The 24539-nt window shown below is 50.8% G+C and overlaps 1 protein-coding gene across 1 annotated transcript in view; it reads right to left on the bottom strand.

Annotated features, from left to right (window-relative positions):
- LOC135531147 (F-actin-uncapping protein LRRC16A-like) overlaps positions 1-24539 on the bottom strand; it is a gene marked incomplete at both ends in the record, with an annotated part of 136517 nt that overhangs the window by 65221 nt on the left and 46757 nt on the right. The window lies entirely within an intron of this gene.

Below are 24539 nucleotides of genomic sequence, written 5' to 3'. Positions count from 1 at the left end.
CATCACACAGTAACAAGGCAGCAGTAGAACATCACACAGTAACAAGGCAGCAGTAGAACATCACACAGTAACAACAAGGTGGCAGTAGAACATCACACAGTAACTACAAGGCAGCAGTAGAACATCACACAGCAACTACAAGGCAGCTGTAGAACATCACACAGCAACTACAAGGCAGCAGTAGAACATCACACAGTAACAACAAGGCGGCAGTAGAACATCACACAGTAACTACAAGGCAGCTGTAGAACATCACACAGCAACTACAAGGCAGCTGTAGAACATCACACAGCAACTACAAGGCAGCTGTAGAAGGAAGGAAAAGTTTTCCCCCGTGTCATGTTTAAAAACAAGGCCTGGGCAAGATGGCCTCCTTCCAGCAGAAGAGGACAGTGACGGATATTTGTTTTGGCTGAGGGACATTTAGAGTGACCCCACAGGGCCTGAGAACAGGGGAAAGAGAATGGGGGGAGAGAAAGAATGAGAGAGCCAAAGTGAGAGAAGAAAGAGACAGATAGAGGAATGGACTCATCTTGCTGGGTCTCCTCATCCCCTGACCTGACTAGATTCAGAGAGACAACCACTGTGTGCTGTGGCCTCACCTCATCGCTCTCTCTCGCTCTCTCTCCTCTCTTTCTCTCTCTCTTTTAAAGAGCACCAATTACTCATGGTTTTATGTACAATTCTTTAAAAATAGGAAAAATACCAGAATATTCTCTAACTCTCAGGAAGGATCCTTACAAACAAATCTATGATTCTAAACCAAACCAGGCCATTACAACACATCACCATGTCTGTGTTCCAAATGGAACCCTATTCCCTATATAGTGGACTTCTGTGTTCCAAATGGAACCCTATTCCCTATATAGTGGACTACTGTGTTCCAAATGGAAAACTATTACCTATATAGTGGACTACTGTGTTGAAATGGAACCCTATTTCCTATATAGTGGACTACTGTGTTCCAAATGAAACCCTATTCCCTATATAGTGGACGACTGTGTTCCAAATGGAACCCTATTCCCTGTATAGTGGACTGCTGAGTTGAAATGGAACCCTACTCCCTATATAGTGGACTACTGAGTTGAAATGGAACCTTATTCCCTATATAGTGGACTACTGAGTTGAAATGGAACCCTATTCCCTATATAGTGGACTACTGAGTTGAAATGGAACCCTATTCCCTATATAGTGGACTACTGAGTTGAAATGGAACCTTATTCCCTATATAGTGGACTACTGAGTTGAAATGGAACCCTATTCCCTATATAGTGGACTACTGAGTTGAAATGGAACCCTATTCCCTGTATAGTGGACTACTGTGTTCCAAATGGAACCCTATTCCCTATATAGTGGACTGCTGAGTTGAAATGGAACCCTATTTCCTATATAGTGGCCTACTGAGTTGAAATGGAACCCTATTCCCTATATAGTGGACTACTGAGTTGAAATGGGACCATATTCCCTATATAGTGGACTACTGAATTGAAATGGAACCCTATTCCCTATATAGTGGACTACTGAATTGAAATGGAACCCTATTCCCTATATAGTGGACTACTAAGTTGAAATGGAACCCTATGCCCTATATAGTGGACCACTGCGTTGAAATGGAACCCTATTCCCTATATAGTGGACTACTAAGTTGAAATGGAACCCTATGCCCTATATAGTGGACCACTGCGTTGAAATGGAACCCTATTGCCTATATAGTGGACCACTGCGTTGAAATGGAACCCTATTCCCTATATAGTGGACCACTGCGTTGAAATGGAACCCTATTGCCTATATAGTGGACTACTGTGTTCCAAAGGAACCCTATTCCCTATATAGTGGACAACTGTGTTCCAAATGGAACCCTATTGCCTATATAGTGGACCACTGCGTTGAAATGGAACCCTATTGCCTATATAGTGGACCACTGCGTTGAAATGGAACCCTATTGCCTATATAGTGGACTACTGTGTTCCAAATGGAACCCTATGCCCTATATAGTGGACCACTGCGTTGAAATGGAACCCTATTGCCTATATATCTATTTGGAATGCAGAAAAATATGTCTCTTTTCTCCATAATCTGCCTGATTCAGTTCCCTGTCCTCCACAGAGTGATTCAGTTCCATAATTAGGTTGGGAATGAGAGTCATTATACTCAACTCAAATGAGGCCGTTCACCCAAATCAGAGTTGTTCCTGTTTTAGCTACTGCCATGGGGCCTTCTCTGACTCAGCATCATCACACACGTGACTCCCGCAAAGAGACAGACAGAAGCTTTTATACAGCCTGTCACAGGACAATGAATCTAAATCTTTAGGTACTGAGCTCCAGTCATCGAGGCCCCCGTGGTAAATGAGCTCATCTCTGCTTGACTCAACACACAGCAGACAGAGATCCAGAGACTGCAGCTCTGTACTGGGACAACAGGATATTACAGGATGCGACTCTGCTGTCATCTCTTCCTGGTCTGAACATGATAATAATGGAAACCCTGCAGCTCTCAAAACACTGAGTAACCAGCCCAGTGACTACTGAGTAACCAGCCCAGTGACTACTGAACACCCAGTGACCCAGTGACTACTGAGTAACCAGCCCAGTGACTACTGAGTAACCAGCCCAGTGACTACTGAGTAACCAGCCCAGTGACTACTGAGTAACCAGCCCAGTGACTACTGAGTAACCAGCCCAGTGACTACTGATCACCCAGCCCAGTGACTACTGAGTAACCAGCCCAGTGACTACTGAGCACCCAGCCCAGTGACTACTGAGCACCCAGCCCAGTGACTACTGAGTAACCAGCCCAGTGACTACTGAGTAACCAGCCCAGTGACTACTGAGTAACCAGCCCAGTGACTACTGAGCACCCAGCCCAGTGACTACTGAGTAACCAGCCCAGTGACTACTGAGCACCCAGCCCAGTGACTACTGAATAACCAGCCCAGTGACTACTGAGCAACCAGCCCAGTGACTACTGAGCAACCAGCCCAGTGACTACTGAGTAACCAGCCCAGTGACTACTGAGGAACCAGCCCAGTGACTACTGAGGAACCAGCCCAGTGACTACTGAGCACCCAGCCCAGTGACTACTCCCAGTGACTACTGAGCACCCAGCCCAGTGACTACTGAGCACCCAGCCCAGTGACTACTGAGCACCCAGCCCAGTGACTACTGAGTAACCAGCCCAGTGACTACTGAGTAACCAGCCCAGTGACTACTGAGTAACCAGCCCAGTGACTACTGAGTAACCAGCCCAGTGACTACTGAGCACCCAGCCCAGTGACTACTGAATAACCAGCCCAGTGACTACTGAGCAACCAGCCCAGTGACTACTGAGTAACCAGCCCAGTGACTACTAAGTAACCAGCCCAGTGACTACTGAGCACCCAGCCCAGTGACTACTGAGCACCCAGCCCAGTGACTACTGAGTAACCAGCCCAGTGACTACTGAGTAACCAGCCCAGTGACTACTGAGTAACCAGCCCAGTGACTACTGAGCACCCAGCCCAGTGACTACTGAGTAACCAGCCCAGTGACTACTGAGCACCCAGCCCAGTGACTACTGAATAACCAGCCCAGTGACTACTGAACAACCAGCCCAGTGACTACTGAGCAACCAGCCCAGTGACTACTGAGTAACCAGCCCAGTGACTACTGAGCAACCAGCCCAGTGACTACTGAGTAACCAGCCCAGTGACTACTAAGTAACCAGCCCAGTGACTACTGAGCACCCAGCCCAGTGACTACTGAGCACCCAGCCCAGTGACTACTGAGTAACCAGCCCAGTGACTACTGAGTAACCAGCCCAGTGACTACTGAGCACCCAGCCCAGTGACTACTGAGCAACCAGCCCAGTGACTACTGAGTAACCAGCCCAGTGACTACTGAGTAACCAGCCCAGTGACTACTGAGTAACCAGCCCAGTGACTACTGAGCACCCAGCCCAGTGACTACTGAGCACCCAGCCCAGTGACTACTGAGTAACCAGCCCAGTGACTACTGAGCACCCAGCCCAGTGACTACTGAGTAACCAGCCCAGTGACTACTGAGCACCCAGCCCAGTGACTACTGAGTAACCAGCCCAGTGACTACTGAGTAACCAGCCCAGTGACTACTGAGCAACCAGCCCAGTGACTACTGAGCACCCAGCCCAGTGACTACTGAGTAACCAGCCCAGTGACTACTGAGTAACCAGCCCAGTGACTACTGAGTAACCAGCCCAGTGACTACTGAGTATTTAGGACAGGTAGTTTCACAGCCTGCCAGTCAGACAGTAGCCCTCCTTCATGACCCCCTCCCCCCAGGCCCCCTCCAGGCCCTGCTCCCAGACCCTCCTCCCAGGCCCTCCCCCCAGGCCCTCCCCCCAGGCCCTCCTTCCAGGCCATGCTCCCAGGCCCTCCTCCCAGGTCCCCTCCAGGCCCTGCTCCCAGGCCCTCCTCCCAGGCCCCGCTCAGGCCCTCCTCCCAGGCCCTGCTCCCAGGCCCTCCTCCCAGGCCCCTCTCAGGCCCTCCTCCCAGGACCTGCTCCCAGGCCCTCCTCCCAGGCCCTCCTACCCAGGCCCTCCTACCCAGGCCCTCCTACCCAGGCCCTCCTACCCAGGCCCTCCTCCCCAGGCCCTCCTCCCAGACTCTCCTCCCAGGCCCTGCTCCCAGGCCCTCCTCCCAGACTCTCCTCCCAGACTCTCCTCCCAGGCCCTCCTCCCAGGCCCTCCTCCCAGGCCCTCCTCCCAGACTCTCCTCCCAGACTCTCCTCCCAGGCCCTCCTCCCAGACACTCCTCCCAGGCCCACCTCCCAGACCCTCCTCCCAGGCCCTCCTCCCAGGCCCTCCTCCCAGGCCCTCCTCCCAGACCCTCCTCCCAGGCCCTCCTCCCAGTCCCTCCTCCCAGGCCCTCCTCCCAGGCCCTCCTCCCAGACCCTCCTCCCAGGCCCTCCTCCCAGGCCCTCCTCCCAGGCCCTCCTCCCAGGCCCTCCTCCCAGACTCTCCTCCCAGGCCCTCCTCCCAGGCCCTCCTCCCAGGCCCTCCTCCCAGACTCTCCTCCCAGGCCCTCCTCCCAGGCCCACCTTCCAGGCCCTCCTCCCAGACTCTCCTCCCAGGCCCTCCTCCCAGGCCCTCCTCCCAGACCCTCCTCCCAGACTCTCCTCCCAGACTCTCCTCCCAGACTCTCCTCCCAGGCCCTCCTCCCAGACTCTCCTCCCAGGCCCTCCTCCCAGGCCCACCTTCCAGGCCCTCCTTCCAGGCCCTCCTCCCAGACCCTCCTTCCAGGCCCTCCTCCCAGACTCTCCTCCCAGGCCCTCCTCCCAGACTCTCCTCCCAGACTCTCCTCCCAGGCCCTCCTCCCAGGCCCTCCTTCCAGGCCCTCCTCCCAGACTCTCCTCCCAGGCCCTCCTCCCAGACCCTCCTCCCAGGCCCTCCTCCCAGACCCTCCTCCCAGACCCTCCTCCCAGGCCCTCCTCCCAGACCCTCCTCCCAGGCCCTCCTCCCAGACCCTCCTCCCAGGCCCTCCTCCCAGACTCTCCTCCCAGACTCTCCTCCCAGACTCTCCTCCCAGACTCTCCTCCCAGGCCCTCCTCCCAGGCCCTCCTTCCAGGCCCTCCTCCCAGACTCTCCTCCCAGGCCCTCCTCCCAGGCCCTCCTCCCAGGCCCTCCTTCCAGGCCCTCCTCCCAGACTCTCCTCCCAGGCCCTCCTCCCAGGCCCTCCTCCCAGGCCCTCCTTCCAGGCCCTCCTCCCAGACTCTCCTCCCAGGCCCTGCTCCATGGCTGTTCTGACCCCTAAATGGACTATAAGCCATAAACCAGCCTAGAAGCCATCTGCGACCACCGCCATCACCCTGGCCTCTCAGCCAATCGCAGAGCAGCATCTCCAGATGGCCACAACGCTGGTGCAGCGAAGAGGATTTGTGTGGAAGGGGGGTGCAGAATTCTGCAGAAACACCAAATAATACATGCAGAGGCCGATTATCAAAATATAAATTATCAAAATCCTGAAAAAAAAGCTGTTAAATTCTACAACCACCTAAAAGGAAGCGATTTCCAAACCTTGCATAACATAGCCATCACCTACAGAGAGATGAACCTGGAGAAGAGTCCCCTAAGCAAGCTGGTCCTGGGGCTCTGTTCACAAACACAAACACACCACACAGAGCCCCAGGACAGCAGCACAATTAGACCTAACCAAATCATGAGAAAACAAAAAGATAATTATTTGACACATTGGAAAGGATTCCCAAAAAAAAAGCAAACTAGAATGCTATTTGGCCCTAAACATGGAGTACACAGTGGCAGAATACCTGACCACTGTGACTGACCCAAAACTAAGGAAAGCTTTGACTATGTACAGACTCGGTGTGCATAGCCTTGCTATTGAGAAAGGCCGCCGTAGACAGACATGGCTCTCAAGAGAAGACAGGCTATGTGCTCACTGCCCACAAAATGAGGTGGAAACTGAGCTGCACTTCCTAACCTCATGCCCAATGTATGACCATATTAGAGACACATATTTCCCTCAGATCACACAGACCTACAAAGAATAAACACAAATGATAAACTCCCATATCTACTGGGTGAAATACCACAGTGTGCCATCACAGCAGCAAGATGTGGGACCTGTTGCCACAAGGGCAACCAGTGAAGAACAGACACCATTGTAAATACAACCCATATTTATGTTTATTTATTTTCCCTTTTGTATTTGAACTAATTGCACATTGTTACAACACTGTATATAGACATAATATGACATTTGAAATGTCTTTATTCCTTTGGGACTTTTGTGAGTGTAATGTTTACTGTTCATTTTTATTGTTTATTTCACTTTTGTTTATATTCTACTTCACTTGCTTTGGCAATGTTGACACATGTCTGCCGTTTGAATTGAATTGAATTGAGAGAGAGAGAGACGACACACACACACACACACACACACACACACACACACACACACACACACACACACACACACACACACACACACACACACACACACACACACACACACACGGTGACAGAAAGAGAGGGCACGTTGTTCTGTTAAATTATGTAGAATATTGGCCTGTTGGAAACTACAACTCCCTACTACATCTGTTAAACTATGTAGAATATTGGCCTGTTGGAAACTACAACTCCCTACTACATCTGTTAAACTATGCAGAATATTGGCCTATACAAACTTATTACATCCCACAGTTTGGGCGTGATCTCATTTATCTCGAGAGAAACGGAGCATTGAGCTCACAAAAACAAAAAACAAACATGTAATTCAAATAATTGAAGCGTCAATTTTGGTTAATCACTGTGAGATGTAAACACAGGCTAAACCTACATTCCATCTAAAGGTCAGGCAGCGTGTGTGTGTGTGTGTGTGTGTACAGTGTGTGTGTGTGTGTGTACAGTGTGTGTATAGTTTGTGTGTGTACAGTGTGTGTACAGTGTGTGTGTGTGTGTGTACAGTGTGTGTACAGTGTGTACAGTGTGTGTACAGTGTGTGTGTGTACAGTGTGTGTGTACAGTGTGTGTGTGTGTACAGTGTGTGTGTGTGTGTGTGTGTACAGTGTGTACAGTGTGTGTACAGTGTGTGTGTGTGTGTGTGTGTACTGTGTGTGTGTGTGTACAGTGTGTGCAGTGTGTGTACTGTGTGTGTGTGTGTGTGTGTGCTTCCAGTTGAAGCTCGCATCCGCTACAAGACCATGGTGCTTGCCTACGGAGCTGTGAGGGGAACGGCAGTACCTCCAGGTTCTGATCAGGCCCTACACCCAAACAAGGGCACTGCTTTCATCCACCTCTGGCCTGCTCGCCTCCCTACCACTGAGGAAGTACAGTTCCCGCTCAGCCCAGTCAAAACTGTTCGCTGCTCTGGCCCCCCAATGGTGGAACAAACTCCCTTACGACGCCAGGACAGCGGAGTCAATCACCACCTTCCGGAGACACCTGAAACCCCACCTCTTCAAGGAATACCTAGGATAGGATAAGTAATCCTTCTCACCCCCCTTAAATGATTTAGATGCACTATTGTAAAGTGGCTGTTCCACTGGATGTCAGAAGGTGAATTCACCAATTTGTAAGTTGCTCTGGATAAGAGCGTCTGCTAAATGACTTAAATGTCAAATGTAATGTAAATGTGTGTGTGTGTGTGTACAGTGTGTGTGTGTGTGTGTGTGTGTGTGTGTGTGTGTGTGTGTGTGTGTGTGTGTGTGTGTGTGTGTGTGTGTGTGTGTGTGTGTGTACAGTGTGTGTGTGTGTACAGTGTGTGTATAGTTTGTGTGTGTACAGTGTGTGTACAGTGTGTGTGTGTGTGTGTGTGTGTGTGTGTGTGTGTGTGTACAGTGTGTGTACAGTGTGTACAGTGTGTGTGTACAGTGTGTGTACAGTGTGTACAGTGTGTGTGTACAGTGTGTGTGTGTGTGTACAGTGTGTGTGTACAGTGTGTACAGTGTGTGTACAGTGTGTGTGTGTGTGTGTGTACTGTGTGTGTGTGTACAGTGTGTGTGTGTACAGTGTGTGTGTGTGTGTGTGTGTACAGTGTGTACAGTGTGTGTGTGTACAGTGTGTGTGTGTGTGTGTGTGTCCATCTACTCTACAGTAGCATTACACACACAGATTATCCTGACTGTCAAACCTCCACCTCCACAGATTATCCTGACTGTCAAACCTCCACCCTACCTCCACAGATTATCCTGACTGTCAAACCTCCACCCCCACCTCCACAGATTATCCTGACTGTCAAACCCCCAACTCCACAGATTATCCTGACTGTCAAACCTCCACCCTACCTCCACAGATTATCCTGACTGTCAAACCCCCAACTCCACAGATTATCCTGACTGTCAAACCTCCACCCTACCTCCACAGATTATCCTGACTGTCAAACCCCCACCTCCACAGATTATCCTGACTGTCAAACCTCCACCCCTACCTCCACAGATTATCCTGACTGTCAAACCCCCAACTCCACAGATTATCCTGACTGTCAAACCTCCACCCCCACCTCCACAGATTAACCTCACTGTCAAACTTCCAGCTCCACCCCCACCTCCACAGATTATCCTGACTGTCAAACCTCCAGATTATCCTGACTGTCAAACCTCCACCCCCACCTCCACAGATTATCCTGACTGTCAAACCTCCACCCCCACCTCCACAGATTATCCTCACTGTCAAACCCCCACATCCACAGAGTATCCTGACTGTCAAACCTCCACCCCCACCTCCACAGATTATCCTGACTGTCAAACCTCCACCCCCACCTCCACAGATTATCCTCACTGTCAAACCTTTTTCTAAATATTTATGCCGCCTGACATAGCAAAATGAACGAGGGTCCAGCTTCCGAACAGACAGACTTTTGTGTGTGTGTGTGTGTGTGTGGGTGGGTGGACCGACAGACAGTGGTTGAATGTTCAGATCAGTTGGGCCTCAGTCCCAGAAAGCCTGTCTCTGTAACCTCAAACCAACCAAAATACATTCCTCAAACACATCATCTGCTCTTCTCATATCTCCTACTGCACCGTGACGTGTGTGTGTGTGTGTGTGTGTGTATGTGTGTGTGTGTGTGTGTGTGTGATTCATATTATGATTATGTTCATATCATGTTGATTGACAGAGTTAGCAGGCTTCGCCACAGAGTTAGCAGGCTTCGCCACAGGTTAGCAGGCTTCGCCACAGAGTTAGCAGGCTTCGCCACAGAGTTAGCAGGCTTCGCCACAGAGTTAGCAGGCTTCGCCACAGAGTTAACAGGCTTCGCCACAGGTTAGCAGGCTTCGCCACAGAGTTAACAGGCTTCGCCACAGGTTAGCAGGCTTCGCCACAGAGTTAGCAGGCTTCGCCACAGAGTTAGAAGGCTTCGCCACAGGTAAGCAGGCTTCGCCACAGAGTTAGCAGGCTTCGCCACAGGTTAGCAGGCTTCGCCACAGGTTAGCAGGCTTCGCCACAGGTTAGCAGGCTTCGCCACAGGTTAGCAGGCTTCGCCACAGAGTTAGCAGGCTTCGCCACAGAGTTAGCAGGCTTCGCCACAGAGTTAACAGGCTTCGCCACAGAGTTAGCAGGCTTCGCCACAGGTTAGCAGGCTTCGCCACAGAGTTAGCAGGTTTCGCCACAGAGTTAGCAGGCTTCGCCACAGAGTTAACAGGCTTCGCCACAGAGTTAGCAGGCTTCGCCACAGAGTTAGCAGGTTTCGCCACAGAGTTAGCAGGCTTCGCCACAGAGTTAGCAGGCTTCGCCACAGAGTTAGCAGGCTTCGCCACAGAGTTAGCAGGCTTCGCCACAGGTTAGCAGGCTTCGCCACAGAGTTAGCAGGCTTCGCCACAGGTTAGCAGGCTTCGCCACAGAGTTAACAGGCTTCGCCACAGATTAGCAGGCTTCGCCACAGAGTTAGCAGGCTTCGCCACAGAGTTAGCAGGCTTCGCCACAGGTTAGCAGGCTTCGCCACAGAGTTAGCAGGCTTCGCCACAGAGTTAGCAGGCTTCGCCACAGAGTTAACAGGCTTCGCCACAGAGTTAGCAGGCTTCGCCACAGGTTAGCAGGCTTCTCCACAGAGTTAGCAGGCTTCTCCACAGAGTTAGCAGGCTTCGCCACAGGTTAGCAGGCTTCGCCACAGGTTAGCAGGCTTCGCCACAGAGTTAACAGGCTTCGCCACAGATTAGCAGGCTTCGCCACAGATTAGCAGGCTTCGCCACATCTTACTAACGTCGAAACAAAATGAAACCTAATTTGCCCCCAAATCTGGTTTGATTAATCCATAATGTCTCCATTATAAACTGATCCCTGGAGCAGCTGTTTGACAGGCGCTGATTAATGTGAGAGGATATTAAACCATTCAGCTGATAACTAGTAACGATCCCTGGATGGTCTCTTCAGCATGACAATATAATACAGGTGATATACGCTGAAGTCGAGCAGAAACAACCCCTTTTCTTCTTCTCCTTTTTCACCACAAAGACAATTAATTGTTCACTACAACGAAAACATAATATTGACAACATTATGAGACAACTGTCACGTTGGACAACATTATGAGACAACAGTAACTGTCACGTTGTCTAATTAAATGGACAACAATATGAGACAACTGTCACATTGTCTAATTAGATGGACAACATTATGAGACAACAGTAACTGTCACGTTGTCTAATTAGATGGACAACAATATGAGACAACAGTAACTGTCACATTGTCTAATTAGATGGACAACAATATGAGACAACAGTAACTGTCACGTTGTCTAATTAGATGGACAACAGTATGAGACAACTGTCACGTTGTCTAATTAGATGGACAACAATATGAGACAACAGTAACTGTCACGTTGTCTAATTAGATGGACAACAGTATGAGACAACTGTCACGTTGTCTAATTAGATGGACAACAGTATGAGACAACAGTAACTGTCACGTTGTCTAATTAGATGGACAACATTGAGACAACAGTAACTGTCACGTTGTCTAATTAGATGGACAACATTATGAGACAACAGTAACTGTCACATTGTCTAATTAGATGGACAACAGTATGAGACAACAGTAACTGTCACGTTGTCTAATTAGATGGACAACATTATGAGACAACAGTAACTGTCACGTTGTCTAATTAGATGGACAATATTAGAGGGAGAGAGAGAGAGAGAGAGGGGGGGGAGAGAGAGAGAGGGACAGAGACCAAGAGAGAGAAAGACCGAGAGAGAGAGAGACCGAGAGAGAGAGACCGAGAGAGAGAGACAGACAGACACAGAGAGAGAGAGAGGGACAGAGAGAGAGAGACAGAGCGACAGAGAGACAGAGAGAGAGACAGAGAAAGAGAGAGACAAAGAGAGAGAGAGAGAGAGAGACAAAGAGAGAGAGACAGACAGAGAGAGAGAGACAGAGAGAGAGAGAGAGAGAGAGACAGAGAGACAGAGAGAGAGAGAGAGAGAATACTTAACCTGTGTAAAAGACACCAAACATAGAAAATCATTAAACTAAATACTGTGATGACCCTCCCACTCTGTCTGCCGTATTCTCTCTTTGATCTTGTTTCCTTATTAGGATGCCGGTGGGCGGAGTTGGGAGGGTCTTCAGCTACATGGGAAACACCTGGGCCTGGTGTGTCCCAGGATAAATAGACCTCTTCCACATTCATGGAGGGGACTCTCTCCATGCAGACACCTTTACAGATTTTGTTGTGTTTCTTGGTGTTGTTTTGGCTGTTTGCTTTGGCATCTTTCAACACCCTGCATTATCACATTCATGCAAAACTTTCACTTACACTACTGATTACTGATTACACACACCATTGTATATTGTACTTAGTTTACTTTATTTAATAAATATATGTTTTGTTACTCCTTATCTCCACGTTGTCTCCCTTTTGTTTGCGGGCTTTGAGCCGGTTCGTGACAATACAGAATTAGTGATCATAGCCTGGTTATTTAAACAGGACGCCATCAAACAACATGGCTGACCAGAGAGGACAGACTATGTCATAACTGTGGGTCAGGGCCAGAGGAGACAGACTATGTCATAACTGTGGGTCAGGGCCAGAGCGGACAGACTATGTCATAACTGTGGGTCAGGACCAGAGGAGAGGACATACTATGTCATAACTGTGGGTCAGGACCAGAGGAGAGGACAGACTATGTCATAACTGTGGGTCAGGACCAGAGAGGACAGACTATGTCATAACTGTGGGTCAGGGCCAGAGGAGAGGACAGACTATGTCATAACTGTGGGTCAGGGCCAGAGGAGAGGACATACTATGTCATAACTGTGGGTCAGGACCAGAGGAGAGGACAGACTATGTCATAACTGTGGGTCAGGACCAGAGAGGACAGACTATGTCATAACTGTGGGTCAGGGCCAGAGGAGAGGACAGACTATGTCATAACTGTGGGTCAGGGCCAGAGGAGAGGACAGACTATGTCATAACTGTGGGTCAGGGCCAGAGGAGAGGACAGACTACGTCATAACTGTGGGTCAGGACCAGAGACATAGTTATACAGTTATACGGTAACCCGGTTATACGGTAACCCAGATATACGGTAACCCAGTTATACAGTTATACGGTTATACGGTAACCCAGTTATACGGTAACCCGGTTATACGGTAACCCGGTTATACGGTAACCCGGTTATACGGTAACCCGGTTATACGGTAACCCAGTTATACAGTTATACGGTTATACGGTAACCCAGTTATACGGTAACCCGGTTATACGGTAACCCAGATATACGGTAACCCAGTTATACAGTTATACGGTTATACGGTAACCCAGTTATACGGTAACCCGGTTATACTGTAACCCGGTTATACGGTAACCCAGTTATACGGTAACCCGGTTATACGGTAACCCGGTTATACGGTTATACAGTAACCCAGTTATACGGTAACCCAGTTATACGGTAACCCGGTTATACGGTTATACGGTAACCCGGTTATACAGTTATACGGTAACCCGGTTATACGGTAACCCGGTTATACAGTTATACGGTAACCCGGTTATACAGTTATACAGTAACCCGGTTATACAGTAATCCAGTTATACGGTAACCCGGTTATACAGTTATACGGTAACCCGGTTATACAGTTATACAGTAACCCGGTTATACAGTAATCCAGTTATACGGTAACCCGGTTATACGGTAATCCAGTTATACGGTAACCCGGTTATACGGTAACCCGGATATACAGTAATCCAGTTATACAGTAACCCGGTTATACAGTAATCCAGTTATACGGTAACCCGGTTATACGTTAACCCGGTTATACGGTTATACGATAATTGTGCCAGCCCTAGAGAGAGTACATGAGGACTGACCTTCTGACCTCTACATCATCCTCTCACCTGTGTCACCTGTGGAGCACCCTGGTTTATTTAACCAACCACAGGGCAGAGAGCAAGGCCAACTGAGGAAACAACTGGAGGTCAGCAGCCCTCCTACGGGGCGTGGCGTCCCATCTGGGCCGGGCCCTGACTGGGCCTGGACACTACAGTAGTCTGGGAGAATTCAGTTTTTCACTTCAGTCAAAATGAACTGAGAATCTCCTAGAAAACAATAGGCTGCTGTACACACATCTCTCTCTCCTGTCTGTCATGAAGTCATACAGACAGATGGTTAGAATCCCCTGGTCCTGGGCCACTGTTCTCTTCCAGACCTGACTCACACTGACACAGCTCGTGAGTCACAGCCATTGGCCTAGTCAGGCCTACAGGGTGAGGCAGGACACTCAGGGTTGATGGATGGACAGGCAAGGAGAGGTGGCTGTTTTCGGGGCTCTGTACTCGTGTTCCATGCAAAGTGGATAGAACTCCTCTCCACTACTATCCTCTTCCTGCTCCTCTCTCCTCCTTTCCTCCTCCTCTCTCCTCCTCTTTTCCTCCTCCTCCTGCTCCTCTCTCCTCCTTTCCTCCTCCTCTCGTCTCCTCCTCCTGCTCCTCTCTCCTCCTTTCCTCCTCCGCCTGCTCCTCTCTCTCTTCCTCCTCCTGCTTTCCACCTCCTCTCGTCTCCTCCTACTTTCCTCCTCCTCCTTGCTCCTCCTTTCCTCCTCCTCTCTCTCCTCCTTTCCTCCTCCTCCTGCTCCTCTCTCCTCCTCTCTCCTCCTTTCTCCTCCCCCACCTCCTCCTCTTCTACCCTCCTCTACCCTCCTCCTCCCCATCTCTTCCTCTCCCCTTTCCATTCTGTTCTTGGGCCTCTGGCACTTCACAATAACCTACTTATAATGGCAGCGCCAGAGGAAAGAGTGAAATGAATGAAATGATTTCTTCCTCATATAATACAACCCCTAACCGGCACTAAAGACATTCCATTTAGTTGGAGACAGACTGTGTTTTCCTGTAGATAAAGTCTCAATTCTCTCTTCAGAAAAGAAGGTTTTGTTCACCTGTTGGTGTTTGCTTTGGTATCGGCTAATGAAATCACCAAAACCAGAAATTCCCTGGCTACGCCAGACTCTGCTTTGTCATATACCAGGCAACCCGAGATTCTGCTTTATCACACACCTGGCAACCCGAGATTCCGCATGATCACATACCTGGCAACCCGAGATTCTGCATTATCACACACCTGCAACCCGAGATTCTGCATTAACACACACCTGGCAACCCGAGATTTTGCATTATCACACACCTGTTAACCCGAGATTCTGCATTATCACACACCTGGCAACGCCAGATTCTGCCTTATCACATACCTGGCAACCTGAGATGCTGCATTATCACACACCTGGCAACCCGAGATTCTGCATTATCACATACCGGGCAACCCGAGATCTGCATTATCACACACCTGGCAACCCGAGAATCTTCTTCATCACATACCTGGCAACATCATTTTCTACTTTATTACACACCTGGCAACCCGAGAATCTTCTTCATCACAAACCTGGCAACGTCATTTTCTACTTTATCACATACCTGGCAACGCTAGATTCTCCTTTATTACATACCTGGCAACCCCGAGATTCTGCTTTATCACAATCTGCTCTCCCATCGTTTCTCCAAGCCTCTTCCAGGCTCTCTTCCAACCTCTCTCTCACTACCAGCCTTTCCCAGCCACACCTAGCCTCTTTCCGAGATTCTCTCCCAGCCTCTCTCCCACCCAACAACACCAGATTCTACTTTATCACATACCTGGCAACGCCAGACGCCAGACAGACAAGCAGAATTTCCAGGCTTCATCCTAACCTTTAAATCATCAAACTTGTGCAGTGTCCCAAATTCCACCCTATTCCCTACATAGTGCACTACATTTAACCAGGGCCCAAAAGCAGTGCTCTATGTAGGGAATAGGGTGCATCATGATGTAATAACTCAGCACTATACAGGAGCCTACAGTGTATATATATTAAACCCTTGAATGAGTAGGTGTGTCCAACTGTTGACTGGTACTATATACAGTATATACAGTACCAGTCAAATATATACAGTACCAGTCAAATATATACAGTACCAGTCAAATATATACAGTACCAGTCAAATATATACAGTACCAGTCAAATATATACAGTACCAGTCAAATATATACAGTACCAGTCAAAAGTTGGACACACCTACTCATTCAAGGGATTTTATTTTTTTTGTATTTTCTACATTGTACGGTGTTTCCTCTGACACATTGGTGCGTCTGGCTTCCGGGGTTAAGTGGGCATTGTGTCAAGAAGCAGTGCGGCTTGGTTGGGTCGTGTTTCGGAGGACGCACGGCTCTCTGCCTTCGTCTCTCCCGAGTCCATGGGGGAGTTGCAGCGATGAGACAACACTGTAACTACCAATTGGAAACCAGGACAAAATAAATAAACTCCCTATACATAAAATACAAGTTTATAAATATGAAAATCTCTCTCTTAAATCAGTCTCCTCAGTTATGCCAGATAAGACAGACATAAACCAAAAGGTTCTGCTCCCCAATCCAACACCACCTCTATCCAAACACGTCAGACAATATTGGCAGACAGGTTGCAAACCATTTTGTTCTGTTCAGCAGTAGAGCCTTAGGGCTGGATGGGGCTGAAATATCCTGGCTGAGTCCGAAATGGCACTCTATTCCCTATATAGTGCACTACTTTAGACCAGAGGCCCTGGGGGAAAAATGGTGCACTACATAGGGAACAAGGTGCCATTTGGGACTCAAGCCGTCTCTCCATACAGTACATGTAGGTGTGGTTGGTGGGGTCTGACGGAGCAAATTGGCTGCACTTCACATGGATTCACTCCAGGCTAGAACATGCTGACAGTGCACCTGATGTCTGGGTCTACTGCTGCAGCCTCATGCAGCCTCCTACTGCTGCAGCCTCCTGCAGCCTCCTACTGCTGCATACCCATGATGACCAACACAGACTCCAGTATCATACTGCAGACCACTGTGGTGAACACTGAGCAGAAGACCCAGTCTGTCTCTCTCTCCTCACAGACCCAGTCTGTCTCTCTCCCCTCACAGACCCAGTCTGTCTCTCTCTCCTCACAGACCCAGTCTGTCTCTCTCCCCTCACAGACCCAGTCTGTCTCTCTCCCCTCACAGACCCTGTCTGTCTCTCTCCCCTCACAGACCCAGTCTGTCTCTCTCTCCTCACAGACCCAGTCTGTCTCTCTCCCCTCACAGACCCAGTCTGTCTCTCTCTCCTCACAGACCCAGTCTGTCTCTCTCCCCCTCACAGACCCAGTCTGTCTCTCCCCCTCACAGACCCAGTCTGTCTCTCTCTCCTCACAGACCCAGTCTGTCTCTCTCTCTCCTCACAGACCCAGTCTGTCTCTCTCTCCTCACAGACCCAGTCTGTCTCTCTCTCCCCTCACAGACCCAGTCTGTCTCTCTCCCCTCACAGACCCAGTCTGTCTCTCTCTCCTCACAGACCCAGTCTGTCTCTCTCCCCTCACAGACCCAGTCTGTCTCTCTCTCCTCACAGACCCAGTCTGTCTCTCTCTCCTCACAGACCCAGTCTGTCTCTCTCCCCTCACAGACCCAGTCTGTCTCTCTCCTCACAGACCCAGTCTGTCTCTCTCTCCTCACAGACCCAGTCTGTCTCTCTCCCCTCACAGACCCAGTCTGTCTCTCTCTCCTCACAGACCCAGTCTGTCTCTCTCCTCACAGACCCAGTCTGTCTCTCTCCCCTCACAGACCCAGTCTGTCTCTCTCCCCTCACAGACCCAGTCTGTCTCTCTCCCCTCACAGACCCAGTCTGTCTCTCTCTCCTCACAGACCCAGTCTGTCTCTCCCCCTCACAGACCCAGTCTGCTCTCTCTCCTCACAGACCCAGTCTGTCTCTCTCCCCCTCACAGACCCAGTCTGTCTCTCTCTCCTCACAGACCCAGTCTGTCTCTCTCCCCTCACAGACCCAGTCTGTCTCTCTCCTCACAGACCCAGTCTGTCTCTCTCTCCTCACAGACCCAGTCTGTCTCTCTCTCCTCACAGACCCAGTCTGTCTCTCTCTCCTCACAGACCCAGTCTGTCTCTCTCTCCTCACAGACCCAGTCTGTCTCTCTCCCCTCACAGACCGGGTCCATAGGTTCATTATCCCTGGCTAAAGCATCTGGTCATGACAACCCTCCACACTGTATGATAGACCACACCCCACCAGGCTGGCATTGTGGTAGAGGGAGGCAGACAGCCTCTCTCCTGATTCGCTAACTGCAGGTTAACAATGGGGTTACTCCAAGAGGTCACGCTACAGAGATCAGCCCTCGCCGGCTACAGCCTACTGCGCTACCAGCCGTAACCAAGCTTCTCTCAGGCTCTCTCCCAACCTCTCTCCCAGCCTCTCTCTTCCTGCCGCTCTCTAGCAGCCGTAACCAAGCTTCTCTCAGTCTCTCTCCCAGCCTCTCTTCCTGTCTCTCTCTACCAGCCGTAACCAAGCTGCTCTTAGGCTCTCTCCCAGCCTCTCTCTCTACCAGCTTCTCTCTACTAGCCTCTCTCTCTACCAGCCTCTCTCCTAGCCTCTCTCTCTACCAGCCTCTCCCAGGCTCTCTTCCAGCCTCTCTCCCTCTCTCCCAGCCTTTCCCAGACTCTCTCCCCAGCCTCTCTGTCTCCCAGAGCTCCAACCCATAGACCTGTACCCCAACCCCAGTCACATAACCAGACCCAGCTCCAACCCACAGACCTGTACCCCAACCCCAGTCACATAACCAGACCCAGCTCCAACCCATAGACCTGTACCCCAACCCCAGTCACATAACCAGACCCAGCTCCAACCCACAGACCTGTACCCCAACCCCAGTCACATAACCAGACCCAGCTCCAACCCACAGACCTGTACCCCAACCCCAGTCACATAACCAGACCCAGCTCCAACTCACAGCCCTGTACCCCAACCCCAGTCACATAACCAGACCCAGCTCCAACCCACAGACCTGTACCCCAACCCCAGTCACATAACCAGACCCAGCTCCAACCCACAGACCTGTACCCCAACCCCAGTCACATAACCAGACCCAGCTCCAACCCACAGCCCTGTACCCCAACCCCAGTCACATAACCAGACCCAGCTCCAACCCACAGACCTGTACCCCAACCCCAGTCACATAACCAGACCCAGCTCCAACCCATAGACCTGTACCCCAACCCCAGTCACATAACCAGACCCAGCTCCAACCCATAGACCTGTACCCTAACCCCAGTCACATAACCAGACCCAGCTCCAACCCTGTACCCCAACCCCAGACCCAGCTCCAACCCTGTACCCCAACCCCAGACCCAGCTCCAACCCTGTACCCCAACCCCAGACCCAGCTCCAACCCACAGCCCTGTACCCCAACTCCAGTCACATAACCAGACCCAGCTCCAACCCTGTACCCTAACCCCAGTCACATAACCAGACCCAGCTCCAACCCATAGACCTGTACCCCAACCCCAGTCACATAACCAGACCCAGCTCCAACCCACAGCCCTGTACCCCAACCCCAGTCACATAACCAGACCCAGCTCCAACCCACAGCCCTGTACCCCAACCCCAGTCACATAACCAGACCCAGCTCCAACCCACAGCCCTGTACCCCAACCCCAGTCACATAACCAGACCCAGCTCCAACCCATAGACCTGTACCCCAACCCCAGTCACATAACCAGACCCAGCTCCAACCCACAGCCCTGTACCCCAACCCCAGTCACATAACCAGACCCAGCTCCAACCCACAGCCCTGTACCCCAACCCCAGTCACATAACCAGACCCAGCTCCAACCCACAGCCCTGTACCCCAACCCCAGTCACATAACCAGACCCAGCTCCAGCCCATAGACCTGTACCCCAACCCCAGTCACATAACCAGACCCAGCTCCAACCCATAGACCTGTACCCCAACCCCAGTCACATAACCAGACCCAGCTCCAACCCTGTACCCCAACCCCAGTCACATAACCAGACCCAGCTCCAGCCTCTGAACATCCACTGGTCTCCATAGGAACATGAAAACAGAACATCTACTGGTCTCCATAGGAACATGAAAACAGAACATCCTCTGGTCTCCATAGGAACATGAAAACAGAACATCCACTGGTCTCCATAGAAACATTAAAACAGAACATCTACTGGTCTCCATAGGAACATGAAAACAGAACATCCACTGGTATCCATAGGAACATGAAAACAGAACATCTACTGGTCTCCATAGGAACATGAAAACAGAACATCTACTGGTCTCCATAGGAACATGAAAACAGAACAAAAGACATTGACAAACAGTAATGTTTCGTGAACAGCTGATGACTTTGATGTCTGGTCCAATCAGATCACTGACAGAGCTTTGACGGCTAATCTGATTGGGTGGTATGTTTACATGACTGGCACTGAGAGACTTCAGACAGCTATTTATAATTAACATTTAATGTAAATCCCAAAATGGCACTCTATGATCATAGGGAATAGGATGTCATTTGGGAGACACCCTAAAAGTATGTCTCCCCGAAGTCAGTCCTCCTGTGAGCCAGCAGGGGGATTAGAATACATTAAATGATCTTGGTTTGAGATGAAGCACACGCCTCCTCAGAAAGAAACATATCTGGGCTTTTTGATGGGCACTGCCAACAGAGACATTGGTTTTGGTTCCAGTGCTGCCTGGGGTCCATCTTGGATTCCTGGTTGTTCCCGGGCATAGAGATAAGGATTATATTGGTCCATCTTTCAGTACCAAGCTCCATCAGAAACTAAGGTACAGAGGATTAGCTTTAGCCTAGTAAAGAAGTGCCAGGATAAACTGATGATGGGGATGAGAGAGAGATGGAGAATGAGAGAGAGATGGAGAACGAGAGAGAGAGAGAGAGAGAGAGAGAGAGAGGTGGAGAGAGATGGAGAACGAGAGAGATGGAGAGAGAGCATGAGAGAGAGATGGAGAACGAGAGAGAGAGAGAGAGAGAGAGAGAGAGAGAGGTGGAGAGAGATGGAGAACGAGAAAGATGGAGAGAGAGCATGAGAGAGAGATGGAGAACGAGACGGAGAGAGCATGAGAGATGGAGAGAGCTAGAGAGAGTGCAAGAGGAGAAAGAGAGAGGTTCACTTGCTTTGGCAATGTAAGCATGTTTCCCATGCCAATGAAGCCCATTGAATTGAGACAGAGGAAGAGAGAGAAGAAGAGAGAGAGTCCTGAGCTGGGACTGCCTAGCTTCCCTCTGTTGATAGATGACAACATCACAGCCTATACTAACAGACAGTCTCCCTGAAGCCCTGACTAACCCAGGCCTAACCCAGGCCTAACCCAGCCCAGACTAACACAGGCCTCAAGCCAGCCCTGACTAACCCAGCCCTGACTAACCCAGGCCTAACCCAGCCCAGACTAACACAGGCCTCAAGCCAGCCCTGACTAACCCAGGCCTCTAGCCAGCCCTGACTAACACAGGCCTCAAGCCAGCCCTGACTAACACAGGCCTAACCCAGCCCTGACTAACACAGGCCTCTAGCCAGCCCTGACTAACCCAGGCCTAACCCAGCCCAGACTAACACAGGCCTCTAGCCAGCCCTGACTAACCCAGGCCTAACCCAGCCCAGACTAACCCAGGCCTCTAGCCAGCCCTGACTAACCCAGGCCTAACCCAGCCCAGACTAACACAGGCCTCAAGCCAGCCCTGACTAACCCAGCCCTGACTAACCCAGGCCTAACCCAGTCCAGACTAACACAGGCCTCTAGCCAGCCCTGACTAACCCAGGCCTCTAGCCAGCCCTGACTAACCCAGGCCTCTAGCCAGCCCTGACTAACACAGGCCTCTAGCCAGCCCTGACTAACCCAGGCCTCTAGCCAGCCCTGACTAACCCAGGCCTCTAGCCAGCCCTGACTAACCCAGGCCCGAGCCAGCCCTGACTAACCCAGGCCCGAGCCAGCCCTGACTAACCCAGGCCCGAGCCAGCCCTGACTAACCCAGGCCCTAGGCAGCCCTGACTAACCCAGGCCCTAGGCAGCCCTGACTAACCCAGGCCCTAGCCAGCCCTGACTAACCCAGGCCCTAGCCAGCCCTGACTAACCCAGGCCCTAGCCAGCCCTGACTAAGCCAGGCCCTAGCCAGCCCTGACTAACCCAGGCCCTAGCCAGCCCTGACTAACCCAGGCCCTAGCCAGCCCTGACTAACCCAGGCCCTAGCCTGCCCTGACTAACCCAGGCCCTAGCCTGCCCTGACTAACCCAGGCCTCTAGCCAGCCCTGACTAACCCTGGCCTAACCCAGCCCTGACTAACCCAGGCCTCTGGCCAGCCCTGACTAACCCAGGCCTCTGGCCAGCCCTGACTAACCAAGGCCTCTACCCAGCCCTAACTAACCCAGGCCCTAGGCAGCCCTGACTCACCCAGGCCCTAGCCAGCCTTGACTAACCCAGGCCCTAGCCAGCCCTGACTAATCCAGGCCTCTAGCCAGCCCTGACTAACCCAGGCCTCTACACAGCCTTGACTAACCCAGGCCCTACCCAGTCCTGACTAACCCAGGCCCTAGCCATCCCTGACTAACCCAGGCCCTAGCCTGCCCTGACTAACCCAGGCCTAACCCAGCCCTGACTAACCCAGGCCCTCGCCAGCCCTGACTAACCCAGGCCCTAGCCAGCCCTGACTAACCCAGGCCCTAGCCAGCCCTGACTAACCCAGGCCTAACCCAGCCCTGACTAACCCAGGCCCTCGCCAGCCCTGACTAACCCAGGCCCTACCCAGCCCTGACTAACCCAGGCCTAACCCAGCCCTGACTAACCCAGGCCTCTACCCAGCCTTGACTAACCCAGGCCCCAGCCAGCCCTGACTAACCCAGGCCTCTAGCCAGCCCTGACTAACCCAGGCCTAACCCAGCCCTGACTAACCCAGGCCCTAGCCAGCCCTGACTAACCCAGGCCCTAGCCAGCCCTGACTAACCCAGGCCTCTAGCCAGCCCTGACTAACCCAGGCCTCTACCCAGCCTTGACTAACCCAGGCCTCTACCCAGCCTTGACTAACCCAGGCCTCTACCCAGCCTCGACTAACCCAGGCCCCAGCCAGCCCTGACTAACCCAGGCCTCTACCCAGCCTCGACTAACCCAGGCCCCAGCCAGCCCTGACTAACCCAGGCCTCTAGCCAGCCCTGACTAACCCAGGCCTCTACCCAGCCTTGACTAACCCAGGCCCCAGCCAGCCCTGACTAACCCAGGCCTCTAGCCAGCCCTGACTAACCCAGGCCTCTACCCAGCCTTGACTAACCCAGGCCCCAGCCAGCCCTGACTAACCCAGGCCCTAGCCAGCCACGCCTACCAAACCTTCCACTAAACAGTAGCTTTAACCTGCAGAGCCTCACCCATAACATTCTACATCTCACTGCCAAACATCAACAACAACACAGATCAGCTTGATCTGATTAGCTTTCATGTTGTCAACCCCGTACATGTTTCCTGACCATGGTATTCTATAGATCCTCCCTCAGTCTTCAGTCAGCAGCCAAATAGGAAGAGATTCTGTTTCCTTTGGTAAACACAGGAAAATGGCTGCTGGCTAAATTCATTATAAAGTGGAAATGAAGTTCACAGACATTCATTCTCAACCTCAAGCCCCAACCTCAACCTGCGTAGAAAAGGTTCTACAGACTGAGGACCATCTTCCCTTACTATTTAAGGACATGCAGTATTTAAACAGTACACTACCGGGGTGTCAAACCACAATATACGCTGCAAAAACACTCGATATTACTGCAGTTTGAATCCTTCACGTAAAGAACCCTCCGTCCATAACTATCTGTGGGCCCTGATCACCTCAAGAGGCTACAGGTGAAACTATTTCCTCTAGTCTACCAAGGCTGACAGGGCTGGGCCTGCTTCTAGAACGGCACCGTTTCCCCTGTAATCCACTAGTTCTGACCAGATGCCTCAGAGAGACATACAGTAGGGACACATTCTGTGACGGTCACATTCCATTGATTTGATTACGGCCCTCCTGACTATAATGACATCACGACAACAATGACAACCAGCCGGCCCAACAATGACTTTGACCTCACCTAGAAATGTGATCCGTCATTCTCTTTGAAAGCAAGTCTAAGAAGCGGTAGATCTGTTCTATGTGCTGCTATTTCTACGCTTCCCGTTCTTAAGTTTAGTTTTTTTGCGTCTTTTACTTTCGGGTTTTGTACATCAGCTTCAAACTGCTGAAAATACAATATTTTTGGTAAGTGAAAATATATTTCACAGTGGTTTAGATGTGTACAATGATTCTCTACACAATACATTTCTTGTTTCTCACATAAACTGAAATTAGGCGAACTAGTCGAATTTTAGCAACCAGGAAATGGCTGAGCGATTTCTGCATTATGGCACCTTTAACCTTTATTTATCCAGGGAAGTCTGGGTTGATCCAATGTATCCTTATTTACAATCAGCAATTAGATCAGATTTAGAATGTATGTAATACAGCCCAATCCCCTAACAACACTGGTGTGGTTGTTATACAGCCCAATCCCCTAACAGCACTGGTGTGGTTGTAATACAGCCCAATCCCCTAACAACACTGGTGTGGTTGTTATACAGCCCAATCCCCTAACAGCACTGGTGTGGTTGTAATACAGCCCAATCCCCTAACAACACTGGTGTGGTTGTTATACAGCCCAATCCCCTAACAACACTGGTGTGGTTGTTGTACAGCCCAATCCCCTAACAACACTGGTGTGGTTGT

The sequence above is a fragment of the Oncorhynchus masou genome, unplaced genomic scaffold, assembly GCF_036934945.1.
Source record: "Oncorhynchus masou masou isolate Uvic2021 unplaced genomic scaffold, UVic_Omas_1.1 unplaced_scaffold_1531, whole genome shotgun sequence".
NCBI classification, from domain to species: domain Eukaryota; kingdom Metazoa; phylum Chordata; class Actinopteri; order Salmoniformes; family Salmonidae; genus Oncorhynchus; species Oncorhynchus masou.
Note: the sequence above shows the minus strand (reverse complement) of the source record. Positions and strands in the feature narration are given on the sequence as shown.